This window comes from Bos indicus, chromosome 17, assembly GCF_029378745.1.
Source record: "Bos indicus isolate NIAB-ARS_2022 breed Sahiwal x Tharparkar chromosome 17, NIAB-ARS_B.indTharparkar_mat_pri_1.0, whole genome shotgun sequence".
Classification (NCBI taxonomy): Eukaryota; Metazoa; Chordata; class Mammalia; order Artiodactyla; family Bovidae; genus Bos; species Bos indicus.
Window position 1 is genome coordinate 16634299 of NC_091776.1, and position 23980 is coordinate 16658278.

At 40.8% G+C, this 23980-nt stretch overlaps 1 pseudogene; it reads left to right on the plus strand.

Moving 5' to 3' along the window:
* Positions 1-433: 433 nt before the first annotated feature.
* On the plus strand, positions 434-794 carry LOC139176842 (histone H4-like; annotated as a pseudogene).
* The last annotated feature ends 23186 nt before the right edge of the window (positions 795-23980 follow it).

Genomic DNA, 23980 nt, shown 5'->3' on the forward strand with positions numbered 1-23980 from the left:
AGGTTCAGTCCCTGACCCAGGTCAGGGAAGGTCCCCTGGAGAAGGAAATGGCAACCAACTCCAGTGTTTTTGCGTGGCAAAACCCATGGTCAGAGAAGCCTGGCAGCTTAGTCCATGGGGTTGCAGAGTCAGAAGTGCCTTAGCAACTGAACAACAGCAACAAGGAATTATTGGGTTGAAAAGTATATGGAAATATAAATGTAAAAAAATGTTCATGCTTCTGTTCCTAAATCCAAGATTATGACAAGTTTGATAAAATATAGGACTCAATTTTAGACATTTATTAAGACAGATGCCTTACTCAACAAAATCATTTGTAAGAAAAATTTTAAATATAGAATTTTACCATTAGGGCTAGCTGAATGCATAAACATTTTTAAAAATGTAATTAACAGCAACAACAAAAATCTTTACACAGATTGCGACAGCAACCATGTCTGGTCGTGGGAAGGGTGGCAAAGGCCTCGACAAGTGGGGTGCTAAGCGCCATCGCAAAGTCTTGCGGGACAACATTCAGGGTATTACTAAGCCAGCTATCCGGCGTCTGGCTCGTCGTGGAGGCGTCAAACGTATCTCTGGTCTTATCTACGAAGAGACTCGTGGGGTGCTGAAAGTGTTTCTGGAAAATGTGATCCGGGACGCGGTCACCTATACGGAGCACGCTAAGCGCAAGACTGTTACGCCATGGATGTGGTGTACGCGCTCAAACGTCAGGGCCGTACCCTTTACGGTTTTGGTGGTTGAGCAAAGCATCTAGCTTGAAACCTTTAGAAAAACTAAAGGCCCTTTTCAGGGCCGCAAAAAAAAAAAAAAAAAAATCTTTACACATTCTCCTGAATCATTCAGTACCCTACAACTGTTTGCTTTTATTATTCAGTGAGTAATCTTAGGAAATTTAAAGTTGCATTATATCATCGGCAGGCTTAACAAATGAAAACCTTGGCAATATGGCATGAAAACAGAGGGTAACAAATTCAGAACCAAAACCGTTCTCTAAGTACTATGACAAAAATACTTCTAAGAATTTAAGAAAGTTTTAATAGTAACTTATGTAAAAAATATTGTTAAATCTATAATTTCCATAAAAGCAGGCAGCTTAGAACCTAAAAATATAAAAGGTTGCATGGGATCAAAATGGAATGATTTGTTTGAATTTATCGTCCATGAAATTTCAAGAAACAACTAGAAAATAGAAAGAGATGAAAAATACAAGAAAATACAAGAAATGTGCTAATAAATTGATTTTTATTTTAATAAACATACTAATCCTATTCATCGCAGTGAGTGTTTTCCCTTTGCATTAGTCATGTGGTGAAATAGTGTACTCCTTTCAGAAGCCACATGTCTCAGCCTCATTGTGTATTTTCACTGTTGAAAATGTCAATTGCAGGGACAGAGTTGGGGTGGGGACCGTGGTCAGTCCTGATTTCACCATGTTAAGAAGGGCATTGATCAGGCAGAGCTCAAGGAGAGGAGGGGAAGCAGGACAGCAAAGGATATCGAGAAATACTCTTATGAGGAGTGGATAAAGTTCCTGGGAATATTTAACCTAGAAAAGAAAAGCCAGAGGAATAATATAGTGGCTCTCTTACAGTATTTCAAGAGCTATGATGTATAAAGAGGATTTGATTCATCCTCTGTATTGAGAAAATACAGACTACGGTGGGAATAGGGATAAATACAAGAGATACAATGGTTATAATTGACCAAACATATTATGTGATAGTAAATTTCCTTTATAGAGAAAGAACATTTTAAAAATTAAATGCTTTTCTGTGGGTGATGAAAGAGAATACATATTGAAAGAGAGGTTACAGGAAATAAACCCCAGCATCTTTTCCATTTCTCTGATTGCTATACGTTTAGGGCATGACCGCATTTCTTGGATAAAAAGTTGATTTGAGGGGGGGAAATCATTCAGAGACCAATGTGGTGATATGATTGAACAGTCAAGCTGAGTTATAACAAAACAAATGTATTTACTGTATGTATGTTTGTGTATGTTTTATAAAATACAGGGAGAGCTTAAAGTAATGAAACACTTCTAATGTATTTCCTTAAACTGATTGTCAGATGCCTAACGTGTTTTGGAGAGTTGTTTGGTTGGTCTTCTTGATTTGGTGATTTTTTTTTTATATGTGTGTGATATTTTTAAATGCATAATATGTTTTTATCAGAGTGCTCTTATCTATAGCATTTGGAAATTAGGGGAAAAGATGAAAAAAGTTCATTTCCATCACTCTAGCACAACCACTATTATTTTGATTCATTTTTTTCCAATTTTTCCCTTTGGGGTATGCTTTTTACATACAGTTGAATCTACTTATTGATAGCAATTATGTTCTATAAAGTTGCAGCAAACACAAAATTAACAAATGCTAACCATTTTTCCTGGGGGAATAATGAGGTTCTTGTGAGCTTCTGGTCACAATATTGCATCACCCAGTCAGACATAACCGTGTGTGTTTCTGTTTAAACATACCTAATTTACTATACATTGTTGATTCATTAACACTGAACTCCAGCCAATAACGCTATAGCTCATGCCTGAACTAAGTTTATCTAACACATTTATTTTCTCCATAAGGCACATCACAGCTTTCTTGCACTTAAAAAAACTCAAAAACACTTAAGCAGCACAATTAGGAGACCATTTGAAACAGTGAAATCACCGAAAAAAAAAAAAGGCACAAAAATTCAGAAACCATGTCACTAAATAGACACTCAACACGAATACTTGCTCATAGTTTGAGAACTGAAACAAGAAGGCAGAGAGACTTGTTCAGACTCAACAGGGCACATTGGCATCAGATGACTCAGATTGTTCTCAACTCCACACATGGCAATGAATGACTTCAAAGAGCTGTGGGTATTGATTTGGAACTACAAATACACTTTAGCAAGTAGGCAAGTTCACAAGTACGTAATCCACAAATCATGAGGATCCACTGTATTTTGTATCCTGTCTCATTCCATGTGATTCCATAGTCTTCATAAGTATCACTTTTAGTGACTGCCTGCGTGTGTGCGTGTGTGCTTACTCACTCAGTTGTGTCCGACTCTTTGCAACCCTGTGGACTGCAGTCCACCAGGCTCCTCTGTCCTTGGGATTCTCCAGGCAAGAATACTGGAGTGAGTTGCCATGCCCTCCTCCAAGGGATGTTCCCGATCCAGGGATCAAACCCAGGTCTCCCACATTGCAGGTGGTTTCTTTACCATCTGAGCCACCAGGGAAGCCCAAGAATACTGGAGTGGATAGCCTATCCCTTCTCCAGGGGATATTCCCAATCCAGGAATTGAACCAAGGTCTCCTGCCTTGCAGGTGGATTCTTTACAGCTGAGCTATCAGGGAAGCCCAGTGACTACCTACTAGCTGCCAAGTAGATATGCCAAATTTTAGTTTTCCATTCTTAAATTGTTGCACCATTGGCTCTGCATCACTTAGCAGCCCAGGGTTGCAGTGATAGACAAACCCTTCACAACCATGAGTTTCACTACAAAAATGAAATCTCTTAGGTTACATAGCCTGAAAAATCTAGAGGTATCTGTGTTTGGCTTCAAACATGGTGACTTTAAGGAGTCAGGCAATGTCCCTAGGACTCAGCTTCCATCACTTGTTTCTTAGCACCACCCCCCAACCATGTGTGGCTTCTTCTTGGACTTCACACGGTAGATAATGGTGACAGATCCATCCTGTATATTTTCTCAACATTACATCCAGCATAGTAGAGATGTGACCCTTCCCAGGAATCCTACTGAAAATCCTGTTGCACAGTTTTGGCTTGAATGGGTCATGCGCCCTTCCCTGAGGCAATCATGGTGGTAATATATTAAGCCCTGTATACAGTATTTTTCTAGAGAGAGACAAAGAATAATAATGTAATTGGAAGAAAATGTGACACTATTCAAATTTAGAAATAATAGTGTATTAGAGAAGAGATTTGGAGAAGGAAATGGCAACCCACTCCAGTGTTCTTGCCTGGAGAATCCCAGGGACGGCGGAGCCTGGTGGGCTGCCTTATGGGGTCGCACAGAGTCGGACACGACTGAAGCAACTTAGCAGCAGCAGCAGCAGCAGAGAAGAGATTGGTGGTTGGCAGAGGCCAGAGGTAGGTGACCTCTGGAAGGTACAGACTTTCAGTTATAAAATAAACAAGTCCTGGGGATGTAATGTACAGCATGGGGACTGTAGTAACAACACGGTACTGCATATTTGAAAATTGCTAAGAGCGTAGGTCCTAAAAGTTCTCATCACAACAAAAGAAATTCTATCACCATGTATGGTGTTGGATGTTAATTAGATTTACCCTGCTGATCGTATTGCAATATTATGAATATTGAATCATTGTTGTACACCTGAAATTAATATGTCAATTATACTTCAATTTTTAAAAGAGATTATGGTATATTAATTTGCAAGAACCTGTATCATAAAAAGAAAACAAGTACATTCTTTCATATACAGTATAATCTATAAAACTTTGTGGAAGTTTCAAGCATTTAGATTTTCATCCTTTTGTCTCTACATATTCATTTAAACTTTTAAAGCATGTAATGAGAAGAGCAAAAATAGGTATTTCTCATATAACAGTGACTCCCACACAAGCATGAGGGGTTGTACTCAATTTATAGATGAAGTACTACATCTTCAAAGAGACATCGTAACTTACCAAGTCCACACAGCCGGGGAGAGGCTGAATCAGATTTAAGCCTAAACTAAGGTCTGTGTGACTACTAAACGCAGCTGAGGTCCCCTCTGCCACATGCCTCTCAAGGTGTCACAATTCTCTCTACTCTTTGTTGTTTTTGTTAAGTGGCTAAGTCATGTCCAACTCTCTGCAACCTCATGGACTGAGGCATGCCAGGCTTCCCTGTCCTTCACCACCTCCTGGAGTTTGTTCAAACTCATGTCCATTGAGTCGGTGATGCCATCCAACCATCTCATCCTTGGCTGCCCCCTTCTCCTCCTGCCCTCAATCTTTCCCCTCGTCAGGGTCTTTTCCAATGAGTCAGCTCTTCTTAACAAGTGGCCAAAGTAGTGGAGCTTCAGTTTCAGCATCAGTCCTTCCAAGGAATATTCAGGGTCGATCTCCTTTAGGATTGACTGGTTGGATCTCCTTACTGTCCAAAGAACTCTCAAGAGTCTCCTCCAGAACCACAGCTCAGTCTCTACCCTTTACCCTGGGATTTGGTACAAGTTCAGACTCTGAAGATTATGCTTTAAGGCCTCTTTGTCTCTTCTTATATATTTATTTATTTTAAGCTTGAGTAAATAAGCCTAAACTGAAATGTAGAAGGCTTCTCAAAATCTAAATGGTGTTATCAGAAAACTACCCATATTTTTTAAAGCCTACATAAAACATGAAAGCTCTGACTAATCTATTGCTTGCAATTCATCGTTAAAAAGCAAACACTATGTAATTTTCAAGGCCCTGTTTCACAAGAGAGATCTTACCAAAAATTTTAAATCTCACACTTTGAGCAGTTTTAAAAGAATAATAGGGAAATGGGTTGGGTTGGTTGTTAAATTCTGAGAAAGCTCTCTCAGTTCCATCTATATAAACATCTGAATATTTGAAAACAAATATCCCGAGAGGGGATTCAAATCAAACCTCACTTTCTCTTACTCTCAGACTTGTCATCCATCTTTTGTACATCTTTCAGTGCAGTACAACACACAATTTCTGTGTGATGAGCAACACTTGGGTGCTCATTTTCCTCCACTTCCTTCCTCATTTAACCAGGATGATAACAGTTATTACAGGCTCACTACAGTGTTCCAAGCTTTGCAGTCATTCCCAGGATCCCAGGGACTGTGTAGCCAGCCCTGTAATTTACCCGGGGCTCATAGCTGTGGTCAAGAGAAACACAATGTAACTGAGACTTAAGAATATTTATTAACGTGCAAAATTTAGCCTCTGACACCAGGGCGTATCTTTAATTGGATGGTTACCTTCACTCCAGTGTTGTTATTCAGTGTTGAAAAGAATAGGTCCTATAACTAGCTCAGCGGAAGCATCCAACTTACTGAGGCATACATACAAAAATATTTTAATGTGCCAGAAACTTGTACCAAGTCAGCTCTGTGGAAACCCACTCTCAGGGGGCTACCTTAGAGGGATTCCATAATTTTTCAGTCATTTTTAATTATGAAGGCAGTGTCCTTTTGGTTATAAACATGTCATCTCCCCATTCTGAAATTTCCGTCCAATTTTTGGAGCCAGCACACTTTCAAATGGTTTTCCAAAGGACCAGAAGTCCCTTGTGAGGCTTGGCTATGACTGCTGGCTTCTGCACCTCTTCACCTCAGGTCAGTAGCAGGCAGCTTCTGGTTGTACCCACCCTCTGGAACTCCCCACCTCAGGGCCTTCATGCGCAAGCAACTCTGTTGTCTCTTCCTCTTGGAAGAAGGAACCCCAGAGGCTACTCTTTCCTTTCTGTCTCACTGTGCTACCATGCCCTCCCTCCTAAATATTTTTTTAGTCATTTCTGATAGTAGTGGGACAAGCCCACAAGCCTGGAAGCTCAGCAAACATCCAATCAATGGGAGGGAATGCTTTACTCTTCCTCTCACAGAATTCATAGGCGAAAGCCTTGCAAGGTTTAGAAGAGGAACCATTTGAAAAGAACACTACACTTTCCCTTCCAAAATGCATCCTTATCACACCCTGTATTAGCTTCCTATTGCTGCTATAGTTTCCACAAAATTAGGGGCTTAAAGCAAAATAAATATATTAGCTTACAGTTCTGGAGGTCAGAAGTCTGAAATGGATATTTCAGGACTCAAATCAAGGTGTCAGCAGGGCTGCCTTTCCACTAGAGGTTCTAGGGGTGATTCCAGTCCTTGACTTTTCTGGCTTCTAGAGTCTGTCCATATACTTTGATTGTGGTCCTGCATCACTTGAAGCTAAGCTTCTGTAGCTGCATCTCCTCTGTCTCTCCAGCCTCCCTGTGTAAGGACTTTTGTGATGACATTGTACCCACCTGAATAAAACAGGCTACTCTTCCCATCTCGGGATTCCTAACTTAATCACATCTGCAAGGTCACTTTGCTTTGCAACATAGTCACAAGTTCTGAGCATTGGGGACCATAATTCTGCCCACCATATTCCCATTTTCTCTCTTATAGCAAAAGTCATTGGACCATTTTTCAGCCTAATGCAGAACCTCAAGCAACTAGGAATCCTTTACCAATAATCAGACATCTCCAACTCAGCCCTAGAGAACTGGATAAGTCACTATTGCAGACACTCTCCAAGGTGGCTCCAGTGATCCTTGAAAGTGAAAAAGTGTTTGTCACTCAGTCATCTCTAACTCTTTGCAAGCTCCTATGGACTGTAGCCCACCAGGCTCCTCTATCCATGGGATCCTTCAGGCAAGAATACTGGAGTGGGTAGCCATTCCATTCTCCAGGGGATCTTTCTGACCCAGGGATCGAACCCAGGTCTCCTATATTACAGGCAGATTCTTTACCATCTGAGTCACCAAGAATTATTTATGCCTTTATGTGAAAGTTTATCCCACATTTTAAAATATTTTAATTAATTTTTATCAGAATATAGTTGATTTACAATGCTATGTTAGTTTCAGGTGTTCAGCAAAGTGAATCTGTTACACATAGACATATATCCACTGTTTTTTAGATTCTTTTCCTATATGGGCCATTACAGCTTATTGAGTAGAGTTTTCTGTGCTATACCTATTTTATATATATTAGTGTTTGTCAATCCCAATCTTCCAATTTATCCCTCCCCACCTAAGTAACCTTAAGTTTGTTTTCCACATCTGTGACTCTGTTTTGTAAATAGGTTTATTTGTACCACTCTTTTAGATTCCACATATAAACAATATCATTTGACATTTGTCTTTCTCTGTCTGACATACTTCACTCTATGATAATCTCTAGGTCTATCCAGGTCATACTCAGTGAAAGTAACCTCATCATCTCAAAATTTCTAGTTTACCTAAGGGATCATGCTGGATGTTGTATCTGCAGTGGGTTTAGAAAAGCATATGATGGCATATAGCCATCATTATAATGTCATGCAGATGATATGGAATATTTTCACTGCCCTAAAACTCGTCTGTACTTTGCCTGTTTATTAATATCTCTTCCCTCCCCAAGCCCTGCTGGCAACCAATGATCTTTTTACTGTCTCCATAGTTTGTCCTTTCCCAGAATGTCATATACCTGAAATCATATAGTATGTAACCTTCTCAGATGAGCTTCTTTTGTTTAGTGATATGCATTTCACTATGCATTTCTGGCAGATGAACCAGAGATCAAATTGCCAACATCCCCTGGATCATGGAAAAAGCAAGAGAGTTCCAGAAAAACATCTATTTCTGCTTTATTGACTATGCCAAAGTCTTTGACTGTGTGGATCACAATAAAATGTGGAAAATTCTGAAAGAGATGGGAATACCAGACCATCTGACCTGCCTCTTGAGAAATCTGTATGCAGGTCAGGAAGCAACAGTTAGAACTGGTCATGGAACAACAGACTGGTTCCAGATAGGAAAAGGAGTACGTCAAGGCTGTATATTGTCACCCTGCTTATTTAACTTCTATGCAGAGTACATCATGAGAAAGGCTGGACCGGAAGAAACACAAGCTGGAATCAAGATTGCCAGGAGAAATATCAATAACCTCAGATATGCAGATGACACCACCCTTATGGCAGAAAGTGAAGAGGAACTCAAAAGCCTCTTGATGAAAGTGAAAGAGGAGAGTGAAAAAGTTGGCTTAAAGCTCAACATTCAGAAAACGAAGATCATGGCATCCGGTTCCTTCACTTCATGGGAAATAGATGGGGAAACAGTGGAAACAGTGTCAGACTTTATTTTGGGGGGCTCCAAAATTACTGCAGATGGTGACTGCAGCCGTGAAATTAAAAGACGCTTACTCCTTGGAAGGAAAGTTATGACCAACCTAGATAGCATATTGAAAAGCAGAGACATTACTTTGCCAACAAAAAGTCAAGGCTATGGTTTTTCCAGTGGTCATATATGGATGTGAGAGTTGGACTGTGAAGAAGGCTGAGCGCTGAAGAATTGATGCTTTTGAACTGTGGTGTTGGAGAAGACTCTTGAGAGTCCCTTGGACTGCAAGGAGATCCAACCAGTCCATTCTGAAGATCAGCCCTGGGATTTCTTTGGAAGGAATGATGCTAAAGCTGAAAGTCCAGTACTTTGACCACCTCATGCGAAGAGTTGACTCATTGGAAAAGACTCTGATGCTGGGAGGGATTGGGGGCAAGAGGAGAAGGGGATAACAGAGGATGAGATGGCTGGATGGCATCACTGACTCGATGGACGTGAGACTGAGTGAACTCTGGGAGTTGGTGATGGACAGGGAGGCCTGGTGAGCTGCGATTCATGGGGTCGCAAAGAGTAGGACACGACTGAGCGACTGAACTGAACTGAACTGATATGCATTTCAATTTCCTCCAAAAGCATTTTGATCACATCAACTTTTTGTCATGTCTGCTCAGTTCAATTCAGTCACTCAGTCGTGTCTGACTCTTTGGGACCCCATGGACTGCAGCACACCAGGCTTCCCTGTCCATCACCAACTCCCGGAGCCTGCTCAAACTCATGTCCATCAAGTGGGTGATGCCATCCAACCATTTCATCCTCTGCCATCCCCTTCTCCTCCTGCCTTCAATCTTTCCCAGCATCAGGGTCTTTTCTAATGAGTCACTTCTTCACATCAGGTAGCCAAAGTATTGGAGCTTCAGCTTCAGCATCAGTCCTTCCAATGAATATTCAGGACTGATTTCCTTTAGGATTTACTGGTTTGATCTCCTTGCAGTCCAAAGGACTCCCTGTTTGTTCAGCCACCTCCATTATACTAACCAAACAAAAAAGAAGCTAATTGGATACATAGTCATTGCTCACTCTTTGCTATACTCAGAGGTAAAGAAGTGCTGGGCTTTGGAGCCAGTGAACTTGTCCCCTTGCCAGTGTATAAAGGCAACTCTATCAAGTTTTAGAGGTCAGGGAGGAGAGCTGATTTGTTGGAGATTTGGAGGTCAAGCAGTCACTACTGTCTACCATATTCATACTCAAAAGTGGATACCCAGGAAATTGGCCTTCTACAGAATGAGAAGATTGGATGGAGAGATTCAATGCTATAGGCCTTCCTTTCATCTCTGCAGGTCTGAGGATGTGCTCTTTTAATACAGGAATCAGCTAAGAAAGTCAGTTAAACCATCTATTTATGACTTCTCAAAGCAGGGAAAGGCACTATTTGCATGGGGTGTGGGATAATTATATATGAGATGCTTTGTTCACTGCAGGATGAGAAACAGATCTGAGCTCCATCAAAAATATCAGGATCCTAGACACACACACACACACATACACACATACATACACACATTTCCAATCTTGAGAACTATTAATAGAAAGATATTTCTTGCTACCCAAGATTCCTAAGCTGAGTGATGCATTCATTTATTCAATAAATATTTATTATGTACCAGGCACTCTGCCATTCAGACAATAGAAAAAATTTGATAAGCAAAACAGACCCCCTTTATGGAGTTTATATGTAGAGATGAAGATGAACAATACATAAGAAGCAAATAACTCAGACTGAGAACTGATATAAAGGCATTGAATGAAGATATATATGATTTTATTAGAGGGTTCAGTAGGGAGATTTGAACTAATTTTGAAGGTCTAGCTAAAGTAGCTGAAGAAGACACACAAGCACTAAGTAAAGAGCATTTCAGGAAAAGAAAACAGCCTGGGCAGAGGCCTTAGGGCGCCAAGGAACGTGGCCTAGATGAGAGATGAAAAACAGCTCATGTGGCTGAAGCAGAATAATCAAAGGATGATATGGTGCAAGACAAGCATGTAGACAGATGTGGGCCAGACCAGATTGTAGATTTGGGGTGTTGTCCTAGGAGCAAAAATGTAGAAGTGAAGCTAGGAGATGTGGAGTCATAAAAAAGAAGGAAAGAGAAGCTTTCCTATGGAAGCAGAGTTAATGCATCAGTGCTGCTAAGGAGCCGAGTCAGATGGTGTGGTGGCCAGTCTCAGTAACTGCATCCACAGGGGAGACAGGGGAAGTGATGCGCTATGACTTGTAGCAGTGGCTCAGGAAAGAGGATCCAGCTTTTGCCTTGCCATTCCTTGGCCTGCCTGTCTGAAACATCATGCTGTGAGGAAGCCAAGCAACCATGTGGGAAGGTCAAGTGTAGGTATTCCGGGAATAGCCCCACTGAAGTGCCAGCCAGAAACCAACCTGCAGATTAATGAGGTAGTGCATCTTTGGGCAAGTCCAGCCCTCAGCCTTGGAGCTACTCCAGCAGATGCTGAATGAATCAGAGAAATCTATTTTTAAAAACTGTATCTATAAATCTCTTTCCAAATTTCAGACTCAAAAACAAAATGAATATTGACACTGCTTTAAGGCACTAAAGTGAAAGTTTAGAAAGTTAAAGTCACTCAGTCACGTCCGACTCTTTGCGACCCCATGGACTATACAGTCCATGGAATTCTCCAGGCCAGAACACTGGGGTGGGTAGCCTTTCCCTTCTCCAGGGCATCTTCCCAACCCAGGGATCAAACCCAGGTCTCCTGCATTGCAGAAGATTCTTTACCAGCTGAGCCACCAGGGAAGCCCAAGAATACTGGAGTGGATAGCCTATCCCTTCTCCATTAGATCTTCCCGACCCAGGAATTGAACCGGGGTCTCTTGCATTGCAGGCAAATTCTTTACCAGTTGAGCTATCAGGGAAGCCCAAGTTTTAAATAGTTTGTTATACAGTGGTAGATAACTGGAGGAGTTATATATTCCATATGTCATAGCTAGAAAATGTAAGGGGCCACTGACCAGCATGAGACTGTACAGAATTAAGAAAATATAAGAAACAGGGACTTCCTTGGGGTCCGGTGGTCGAAACTTTACCTTCCAATGCAGGGGGTGTGGGTTCAATCCCTAGTCAAGTAGCTAAGATCCTAAATGCCTACATGCCTTTTAGCAAAAAACCAAAACAGAAAACAGAAACAATGTTGTAACAAGTCAGTACTTTAAAAGTGGTCTTCAACAACAACAAAAAATCTATAAAGAAAAAAGAAAGCATAACACTTTTATGTTATGCTATTGATATTTAGATAGCACCACCAACTCAATGGACATGAATCTGAGCAAATTCCAGTGATAGTGAAAGATGGGGAAGCCTGGCATGCTGCAGTCCACAGGGTCACAGAGTCAGATACAACTTAGTGACTAAACAACTGGTATTTAGAGGTATATCTGTTGTCCAAGTTTGCAATAACTATGTTGACTAGCACAGATTGGAATGAAAAACATCAATGAGGCTCAGCAAGAATTAGTCATGGGTGGTCTCAGGGAGAATTATTTCAGTAGAGAGATCAATGCATGAGAAACCCAGATACAAAAGAGCTGAGTAGGAGGACACTGAGACAGAATTATAGACAACTATTTCCAGTCGTTTGGTTCTGAAAAACAGGGAGGAGGGAAAAAGGGTGGAGCTGGACAGGGATCAAGAAACTCATGAAGCTTTCATTTTTCTTTGGAACATGTAAATAAGGAAGAATCAGGCTTTTTGAAGTCAATGGGACAAATCCAGCTGGGAAAGTGTAGGTAGAAAGGACGAGAGAGAAAAGGACTTTATTTATGTTAAGGATTGGAGGTGGTGAGGGAAGGAAATTGGATCTAAAGCAGGGAGATGAATTAGAAGAGAAATTTTCTATTTCCATGAGAAAAGGGAAGAGCAGATGGGTACATATATAGGAAGGTTGGTATGTTTCATGTTAAAACCAAAGACTGCTTTTTCTGAAGCTTTAACTGCTAAGAGTGAAATGGAGGAAAAGAGTCAAAAATTGGGGGAATGAAGATAAGGAAATGGAATGGTGCAGGCTCCTACCACTTTGATTGTGACAATTTTTCTCCCAGGCACTTTAAAACCAGGGAATATCTCTGAGCTCTCTGAAAGGGTCATTTCTTCCAATGGAAGAGAAGTTGTTCCTTCATTCACACTACTATCCCAGCCTCAAATTATCTAAGACTCTTCTGTCAAGATTCTTCACCATTCTGAATAAGTACCTGAAGTTTCTAACAGCAAGTAAACACCCTACATTATTTACATATGTGTCTACCTCTTCATTATGTCATGTATGGCTGTCAGAGTTGGACTATAAAGAAAGCTGAGCACAGAAGAATGATGCTTTGAACTGTGGTGTTGGAGAAGACTCCTGAGAGTCCCTTGGACTGCAAGGAGATCCAACCAGTCCATTCTGAAGGAGATCAGTCCTGGGTGTTCATTGGAAAGTCTGATGTTGAAGCTGAAACTCCAATACTTTGGCCACCTGATGCAAAGAGCTGACTCATGGGAAAAGACCCTGATGCTCGGAAAGATTGAGGGCAGAAGGAGAAGGGGACGGCAGAGGATGAGATGGTTGGATGGCATCACTAACTCAATGGACATGAGTTTGGGTAGGCTCCAGGAGTTGGTGTTGGACAGGAAGGCCTGGCGTGCTGCAGTTCATGGGGTTGCAAAGAGTCGGACACGACTGAGTGACTGAACTGAATTGAACTGAACTACCTCTTCATTAGGGTATAATGTTTTTAAAGAATGAGCACTATGCTTTTTTTTCATTTCTTGTCTCCTACTATGTGTTCTCTGTGTGTACATGCTTAGTCCTGTCTGACTCTCTATGACCCAATGAACTATAGCCCACCAGGCTCCTCTGTCCATGGGATTTCCCAGGCAAGAATACTGGAGTGGGTGGGTTTCCATTTTCTCCTCCAGGGGATCCTCCCAACCCAGGGATCAAAATGTCCGGTAATTAGTAGATACACAGTTGGCTACCTGATAATGTTTAACTGTTTTTAATTTGAAGTTATTAGTCATTTAGGATATTAAAATCCATCCCTCTCATAATTAGCTGAAATGTTACATCTATTTTTCATCCCCTTTGTCACAGGACCTAGTGGTAATGCCCTGTAAGAATTATGAGATTGGAAATATACAAACAGCCAGTATCCAATTCATGGATCACAGGTTTATTGCACATAATTAGCACACAGTGCAGGTTAGTCAGAGTGGGGAAGAGAGGAAAGGGGTAGTGAATTACACCAAGAAAAGTCTGGGATGAAGGGTCTCAGTGTGAGCAGCAGTCTGGTTGAGCAAAGGGTCTCCCTCCCACCAGGTGTGTTCCAACAGAGCCTAGGCCGAACATCTTAGCAGCTCAGAGTCAGGTCCTCCAGCAAATAGCCTTTAAGTCACTTGGAATATTGTTTTCATCTTAAGGAGTCCACCAGTAGGGTGTATTGGTGGTTAACATCCAGGAGGTCTTGTCTCCAGCAGTTGCTCCTTTTGTTCCAGTGAAGTCTTTTGCAGATGTTGCCAGATTCCTTATCTAAAATGACACTCACAGTTTATCACTCCAAGACACCTGCCATCTATACCTGAGGGTTTTGCAACATCTAATATGGAAGTTCATACTGACCACTGTGACTCCATTTTGAACTCCTTAACTGAGCTTCAATCCTATGAGTTTCACACAAGATGAGTGAGAATCACCACACAAAAGAAATCACATCATAACACATCCCCCCCAATAGTACCAAGGAAAAAAGACATTAATAACAAATTATCTACAAAGATCATTCATTGTCTGCTCATGAAAAGTGATGTAATTTCTGTCTGTGTAGTCCAAACCAGCTGTAGGCTATAGTAGATAAAAACAGAGTCTCTAAAATCAGACCTCCCCTATGTGGAATCCTCAGCTTCAAAATGTCTGGCTCTGTTTTTTTCAAATATACTGTCCTCCATTTTCTAATCTATAAAAGGGAGAAATGACTACATACATTTCAGGGTTATTGTGAGGATAATAGAAAGAATAAAACATCTATAAAATACCCAGCACTTAGTGGGGACCTAATCAGATCAGATCAGATCAGTCGCTCAGTCATGTCCGACTCTTTGCGACCCCATGAATCGAAGCTCGCCAGGCCTCCCTGTCCATCACCAACTCCCGGAGTTCACTCAGACTCATGTCCATCGAGTCAGTGATGCCATCCAGCCAGCTCATCCTCTGTCGTCCCCTTCTCCTCCCGCCCCCAATCCCTCCCAGCATCAGAGTCTTTTCCAATGAGTCAACTCTTCGCATGAGGTGGCCAAAGTACTGGACTTTGAGCTTTAGCATCATTCCTTCCAAAGAAATCCCAGGGCTGGTCTCCTTCAAAATGGACTGGTTAGATCTCTTTGCAGTCCAAGGGACTCTCAAGAGTCTTCTCCAACACCACAGTTCAAAAGCATCAATTCTTCAGTGCTCAGCCTTCTTCACAGTCCAACTCTCACATCCATACATGACCACATGAAAAACCATAGCCTTGACTAGACGGACCTTTGTTGGCAAAGTAATGTCTCTGTTTTTCAATATGCTATCTAAGTTGGTCATAACTTTCCTTCCAAGGAGTAAGCGTCTTTTAATTTCATGGCTGCAGTCACCATCTGTAGTGATTTTGGAGCCCCCAAAAATAAAGTCTGACACTGTTTCCACTGTTTCCCCATCTATTTCCCATGAAGTGGTGGGACCGGATGCCATGATCTTCGTTTTCTGAATGTTGAGCTTTAAGACAACTTTTTCACTCTCCTCTTTCACTTTCATCAAGAGGCTTTTGAGTTCCTCTTCACTTTCTGCCATAAGGGTGGTGTCATCTGCATATCTGAGGTTATTGATATTTCTCCTGGCAATCTTGATTCCAGCTTGTGTTTCTTCCAGTCCAGTGTTTCTCATGATGTACTCTGCATAGAAGTTAAATAAGCAGGGTGACAATATCCTATTTGGAACCAGTCTGTTGTTCCATGACCAGTTCTAACTGTTGCTTCCTGACCTGCATACAAATTTCTCAAGAGGCAGATCAGGTGGTCTGGTATTCCCATCTTTTGAAGAATTTTCCACAGTTTATTGTGATCCATACAGTCAAAGGCTTTGGCATAGTCAATAAAGCAGAAATAGATGTTTTTCTGGAACTCTCTTGCTTTTTCGATGATCCAGCAGATGTTGGCAATTTGATCTCTGGTTCCTTTGCCTTTTCTAAAACCAGCTTGAACATCTGGAAGGTCACGGTTCACGTACTACTGAAGCCTGGCTTGGAGAATTTTGAGCATTACTTTACTAGCATGTGAGATGAGTGCAATTGTGCGGTAGTTTGAGCATTCTTTGGCATTGCCTTTCTTTGGGATTGGAATGAAAACTGACCTTTTCCAGTCCTGTGGCCACTGCTGAGTTTTCCAAATTGGCTGGCATATTGAGTGCAGCACTTTCACAGCATCATCTTTCAGGATTTGGAATAGCTCAACTGGAATTCCATCACCTCCACTAGCTTTGTTTGTAGTGATGCTTTCTCAGGCCCACTTGACTTCACATTCCAGGATGTCTGGCTCTAGGTCAGTGATCACATCATCGTGATTATCTGGGTCGTGAAGATCTTTTTTGTACAGTTCTGTGTATTCTTGCCATCTCTTCTTTTTTTTTTTTTTCCATCTCTTCTTAATATCTTCTGCTTCTGTTAGGTCCATACCATTTCTGTTCTTTATCGAGCTCATCTTTGCATGAAATGTTCCTTCGGTATCTCTGATTTTCTTGAAGAGATCCATAGTCTTTCCCATTCTGTTGTTTTCCTCTATTTCTTTGCATTGATCACTGAAGAAGGCTTTCTTATCTCTTCTTGCTATTCTTTGGAACTCTGCATTCAGATGTTTATATCTTTCCTTTTCTCCTTTGCTTTTCACTTCTCTTCTTTTCACAGCTATTTGTAAGGCCTCCCCAGACAGCCATTTCGCTTTTTTGCATTTCTTTTCTATGGGAATGGTCTTGATCCCTGTCTCCTGTACAATGTCATGAACCTCATTCCATAGTTCATCAGGCACTCTATCTATCAGATCTAGGCCCTTAAATCTATTTCTCACTTCCACTGTATCATCATAAGGGATTTGATTTAGGTCATACCTGAATCGTCTAGTGGTTTTCCCTACTTTCTTCAATTTCAGTCTGAATTTGGCAATAAGGAGTTCATGGTCTGAGCCACAGTCAGCTCCTGGTCTTGTTTTTGCTGACTGTGTAGAGCTTCTCCATCTTTGCTGCAAAGAATATAATCAATCTGATTTCGGTGTTGACCATCTGGTGATGTCCATGTATAGAGTCTTCTCTTGTGTTGTTGGAAGAGGGTGTTTGTTATGACCAGTGCATTTTCTTGGCAAAACTCTATTAGTCTTTGCCCTGCTTCATTCCATATTCCAAGGCCAAATTTGCCTGTTACTCTAGGTGTTTCTTGACTTCCTACTTTTGCATTCCAGTCCCCTAGAATGAAAAGGACATCTTTATTGGGTGTTAGTTCTAAAAGGTCTTGTAGGTCTTCATAGAACCGTTCAACTTCAGCTTCTTCAGCGTTACTGGTTGGGGCATAGACTTGGATTACTGTGATATTGAATGGTTTGCCTTGGAAATGAACAGAGATCATTCTGTCGTTTTTGGGGACCTAATAATTCATAGCTATTAGTATTCATTCAACAAACATCCGATTGATAATCAGTATGGCTAGAGTTGATATGCAGACTCTTAATAAGAAAGGATTCTCATCTGGATATTTATATTTTCCCCAAGGACATAAAGTTGTATAAAGTGAGAAGTTAAATTCCTTTCACACAAGAAATTTTATTTCTTGAAATCAAATTTATTTTGTAAAAATCATATGAATGATGAAATAATTGTGGGAAAAACTGCTAATTCTGTCATATTTGTTTTTGTATCCACACATGATAAATCAAACACTTGCTCTCTTTTGCACTGTATGTGTTTGCTTAGTTCAAATTTATATTAAGATTCTTATTGAGGAAGCATTGCCCTTGAGGCTTCCAGGAAAAAAAAAAAAAAATTGCTCAGGACCATAGCTCTGCAAGTTTTAAGGCAGCTATTGAAATAACCCTGGGCTATGTTATTCATTAAATTCACTTTGATCTTGATAGCCTCTGACCTGCACAGGTTGGTAATGACCATGAAGATAGATGTCTAGGACGTGGAGTTATTAAATGCATTTATATTTTAAAAGCAGGCAAAAATAAGGTGAAATTTTTCCACCAATTCTTGCCTAAAAAAAATTTAGGGTGGAAGAAAACAGTTGATTCCAATTCTTCTAACCTTATCCACTTGGGCTAACAATGTGAGTCCTCTTAGGACTTGGCCCTTTAAACAGTCAAGCAGGCTTTTGGCCAGAGTGATCATTCCAGTAGCAATAAGCATCCTTGGTACCTAAAGCTGTGGTTTTGAAATATAATTTCTCACTAAGAGACAGTTTTTTGGAAACCTGGGTATTTTAGATGCAGGGCAGAAAATGAACTAGATAACCCTGGAATATCTTATCATTCCACATAAAAAAAAATCTACCTAAGAAAATTAGGATCATATCCAAAAGACTTGGGGGCCAAGTTGAAGAGGCCCTCACTGGCCAATAATAGGTTACTTTGAACTTCAACAAGAATAAGTAATAGAGTAAACTAAAACCTGTAACATGTTTAAATCCCCAAATTCACAATGCTATACTAAGAAAAATAATAACTAGCTGGTCCATTTCAAAGGACACCAGGGAATCCACTATTTGTTTTGAAAACCAGAAAATAAACAGAAAGAATCAAGCATTATTATGCATTTCTTATAGGAACTGTAACACTAAATAGCCTTTAGTAGAGGGAGGAGTCTCTCCTTATGAGAGTATTGCAGTAAATAAGTGAAAAAGAATTGCAGCTTTGAATGAACTCCTGGATCTAGGATACATACAGACATATGTCTATGCAACAGTTGCTGACTTCTCCACAAAAGAGACAACGAGATGGCACAGGTTACCTACATGAGCCACTGACAGTCTTGCCACAGAGATCAGATATGATTCTGATCAAATCTTTGTAATCCAGGTGCCAGTTTCAGGAAATAGCAAGGCAATAATCAGAAAAACCCAGACTGTAGGAAACTCTACATGTCACATGGCCTGAATTCTTCAACAAAGAAGTTGTCAGTAAATGCAAAGGATAGAAGAGGGACCACAGGCATTTTAGAGATATATCAAAGTGTTTTTAATGGGCAAAGCTAAAATATCATGGCTAGATATGCATCTTGTGATAAAACAATTACTTTTTAAAACAGAAGTGATTACCCAAAGGTGATGATCTGCTTTTAAGAATGGGAGCAAGTTGTGATGAGGTTGGGACACATGGAAGGGTTATCTGAGGTAACGAGAAAAATTCTACTTCTTAACAGGGTTGTTTGGTTTATAATAATTCGTCAATCTACGTGTTTGATTTGTGTGGCTTTCTGAATCTGTTTTATTTTAAAATAAAAAGTTTTTTTTTAATGGCCCACTGCTGGGCATACACACTGAGGAAACCAGAATCGAAAGAGACACGTGTACCCCAATGTTCATCGCAGCACTGTTTATAATAGCCAGGACATGGAAGCAACCTAGATGTCCATCAGCAGATGAATGGATAAGAAAGCTGTGGTACATATACACAATGGAGTATTACTCAGCCATTAAAAAGAATACATTTGAATCAGTTCTAATGAGGTGGATGAAACTGGAGCCTATTATACAGAGTGAAGTAAGCCAGAAGGAAAAACACCAATACAGTATACTAATGCATATATATGGAATTTAGAAAGATGGTAACGATAACCCTGTATGCGAGACAGCAAAAGAGACACAGATGTATAGAACAGTCTTTTGGACTCTGTGGGAGAGGGCAAGGGTGGGATGATTTGGGAGAATGGCATTGAAACATGTATATTATCATATGTGAAACAAATCGCCAGTCCAGGTTTGATGCATGATACAGGCTGCTTGGGGCTGGTGTACTGGGATGACCCAGAGGGATGGTATGGTGAGGGAGGTGGGAGGGGGGTTCAGGATGGGGAACATGTGTACACCTGTGGCAGATTCATATTGATGTATGGCAAAACCAATACAATATTGTAAAGTAATTAGCCTCCAATTAAAATAAATAAATTTATATTAAAAAAAATTAAAACGGCCTTTTGAATCAGTATGAATGATAAAAAAAGAAAGTAGTCTCCCAGACTTGGTCCTTGTGGTAAATACACTCAAGAAATACAAATTTTCTTTAAGGATTTTGCAAACTACATATTGCTGGTTCAAATGAGAGATTTAGATTCAACTCAACACCTTGGCTGAGTACAAGATAGTCCAGTGGCTGAGGAAGGAGAGGAATTCCAGGCAGAAGCCAAACCAACCAGATCTAAGAGTCATCGAATTTTTAAGGAATGTACACCAGTTGACCTGCCTGAAGGCCATTTGTAGACGGTGATGAAGAGACTAGGGGAGTGGGAGGGATGTTCAAGTAGGAGTATACCTGGGAAACTCTATGGCTGATTCATGTGATATTTGGTAGAAACCAACATAATATTGTGAAGCAACTATCTTTCAATTAAAAATACATGGAATAAAAAGAAAGACGGTCTAGGAGGTTGGAAAATTTTAAAGATTAAGGTTTTACAGATGGAAATAGGAGAGAGAGAACTGAACATCCAGCAATGAGCAAGAACTATTTGTTTGATGGATAGAGGATGGATGGAAAATGAATGGACTATGAATGAATGGATGAAAATGCCATGTTAAGTTTAAATTTAAGCCAGGAGTTTACCTACAACTGTGAAAAGATTTTAACATAATGATGTGAGCAGATTTGCATTTAAGAAAAATCACTTTGACAAATGTGTGCAATGCCTAGTGAGTTGGATAGTTGTGAAGAAGAACAAGAGTTTAAATGAGAAAAAAAAAAAATCACAACCTGAACTAAGGCAATAACAGTGAGAATGAGAAAAATGGAATAATTTGAGATCAATGATAGAGTCAACAGAGGTGACAACTTTGATACAGGAAGGGTTGGTGGAAAAGGCAGATTTATTTTCAAATTTCACCCTTGGGGTGATGTCATTAACATGATCTTGAAACTGTACAAAGAGAGTGAGAAAAATATTAAAATGATATGCAGAGCCCATTCAGATAAAAATTAAATATCTTAGAGGGCAAAGAAGGAAAAAAAAAAAATCCAATGCATGCAGAGAAGAAAATGAGCTGCAACTCGGGATGGATTTGCAGATTCATCTGACGTGAGACTAGGGAATGTAGAACCAGGGAACAGACTTCAAGTCCACCCCATCTGGAGGGCATTTACATCACAGCTTGAAAGCTTGGGCGGACAGGTGGTGGCATAAAAACAAAAAGGTTTGCCTTGCACATTTGCAGAGTAAGATGCAACCTCAATCAGCTAAGAATCCAACCGTGCAAATCTGTTGGGATGGTAACTTCAAGGCTATGGTTTTTCCAGTGGTCATATATGGATGTGAGAGTTGGACTATAAAGAAAACTGAGCGCCAAAGAATTGATGCTTTTGAACTATGGTGTTGGAGAAGACTCTTGAGAGATCCAACCAGTCCATCCTAAAGGAAATCAGTCCTGAATATGCATTGGAAAGACTAATGTTGAAGCTGAAACTCCAATACTTTGGCCACCTAATGCGAAGAGCTGACTCATTTGAAAAGACCCTGATGCTGGGAAAGATTGAAGGCGGGAGGAGAAGGGGATGACAGGGGATGAGATGGTTGGATGGCATTACCAATTTAATGGACATAAGTTTGTGTAAACTCCAGGCGTTGGTGATGGACAGGGAGGCCTGGCGTGCTGCAGTCCATGGGGTCACAAAGAGTGGTAGACTATTGAGCGACTGAACTGAACTGAACTGAAAGTTATTGAATCTCTGGCAGTTAAGCTAGTCATTGATTCTTTTGAGTTTTCCAGGTATAACATGCTATTATCTGAAAATAGAGTTTCACATCTCTTTATGTTTTTGAAAAAACTTTCTATTTGTTTTCAGGCATAGCTGATTAATAATGTGATAGTTTCAGGTGGACAGCAAAGTGACTCAGCCATACATATACATTTATTCATTCTCCTCCAAAGTCCCCTCCCATCAAGCCTGCCACATAACATTGAGCAGAGTTCCATGTGCTATAAAGTAGGTCTTTGTTGGTTATCCATTTTAAATAGAGCAGTGTGTGCATGTCCATCCCAAACTCCTTAACTATGCCTTCTCCCCATCCTTCCTCCCAGCAATCATATGTTTGTTCTGTAGACTTGGGTTTTAAGTTGCAATTCTACTAGTTTGTAAACAATAATGCAACATTTCAGAGAATGTAAGATTAGACATTGTTGTTTTGTTGTTACTTAGTCAACTCAGTCATGTTCAACTCTTTGCAAACCCGTGGACTGCAGCCCACCAGGCTCCTCTATCCATGGGATTCTCAAGGCAAGAATATTGGAGAAAGTTACCATTTCCTTCCAAACCCAGGGATAGAACCCACATGTCCTACATTAACAGGCAGATTCTTAACCAACTGAGCTCCCAGGGAAGTCACAGGTATCAATTTAGATTTAAAATGGTTTATTAAGCACTTGAAAAGTTTTCAATTTTGTTAGTGACTCAAATGAAGTACTTTTAAAATAAATCTAATACCAATTTTAAATATGGTTTAGAGAAATGGGAGTAAATGGTTAAAACAAACAAACGTGATTAAAATTGCCAGTTAATAAAGGTAATAATTAAATTTTTAGGCTAGACTAAATAAGATGTTGCTTTGATCTTCTCTGGGCCCCTAAACCACCCATAAAGGCATCCAAAAAATGTCACACTGACAGATGATTAAGGGGCTACCAGAAGAAGGGGCAGTTATGGAATTAAATTGTGAGGAGCCATGTAATAGGCAGAGGGAGGTTGTTAATAGACATATTGATGTATGGATTATATTCTGACTGTTCTTAAAAAATATAGGCTGTCTATCAAATCCCATGTGCCCAGGCAATGCTGCTGCTGCTGCTAAGTCACTTCTGTCATGTCCAACTCTGTGTGACCCCATAGACGGCAGCCCACCAGGCTCCCCTGTCCCTGGAATTCTCCAGGCAAGAACACTGGAGTGGGTTGCATTTCCTTCTCCAATGCATGAAAGGGAAAAGTGAAAGTGAAGTCACTCAGTCTTGTCCAAATTTTAGCAACCCCATGGACTGTAGCCCACCAGGCTCCTCCATCCATGGGATTTTCCAGGCAAGAGTACTGGAGTGGGGTGCCATTCCCTTCTCTGACAATAAGGGTAGATGGGTAAAATTCCAGGGGGAACCCATTCAGTATAAGGAGAAACACTCCATGTTGCCCAAAGTGGGTGAACCCTGCTGGTCCTCTTCTCCTGGATTGTAGGGGGGCAATTGGTACTGTTCATCACATCCTCCTGAAACACACTTTTCTCTGACCTTCCAGTATCCCACATCCCCTGGATTTCATTGCTTTCATCAACCACTCCTTTGACGTCATCTCATCCTCTTTTTCCCAATCTCAAACCATCCAAAGAGTGAGAACCATTTCTGAAGGACAGTCCTCTGGGCACCACACCTCTCTATCCAGTTGCCTTCCTGGCTTTTCTAGAAAGATCTCTCCTGCATCTGTCCCTACAACAGCTGCTCCTCTCCCAGGCTCCCTCACTCAGAAAACAGCCCATTCTCCCAGCCAGGTGCTCTGGCTAGAAACCTGCCTGTCCAACCCCCACTCTCTTCCGCCTTAGGACCTGATCCAGCCACAGGCCCTATTGAGTCCACCTCCCCATTCTACCTCTAACTCCTCCCTCCTCTCCATGCCACTGCCACCATCCTTGTCCAGGCCATCATCCTCTCTTGCTTGGACTATGGCAGTTGATTCCTGATGGCACTCTGGGTCTCCACTCTTACCTGCTCTTGGGTCAGAAACCCTCAGTACCAGAGGGGGCTCTTAAAAATATACCACTTAAAATCCATTCACCATTGGGACTTCCCTGTGGTCCAGTGGTTAAGACGTGCATGAGTGCTAAGTTGCTTCAGTTGTGTCCAACTCTTTGCAACCCT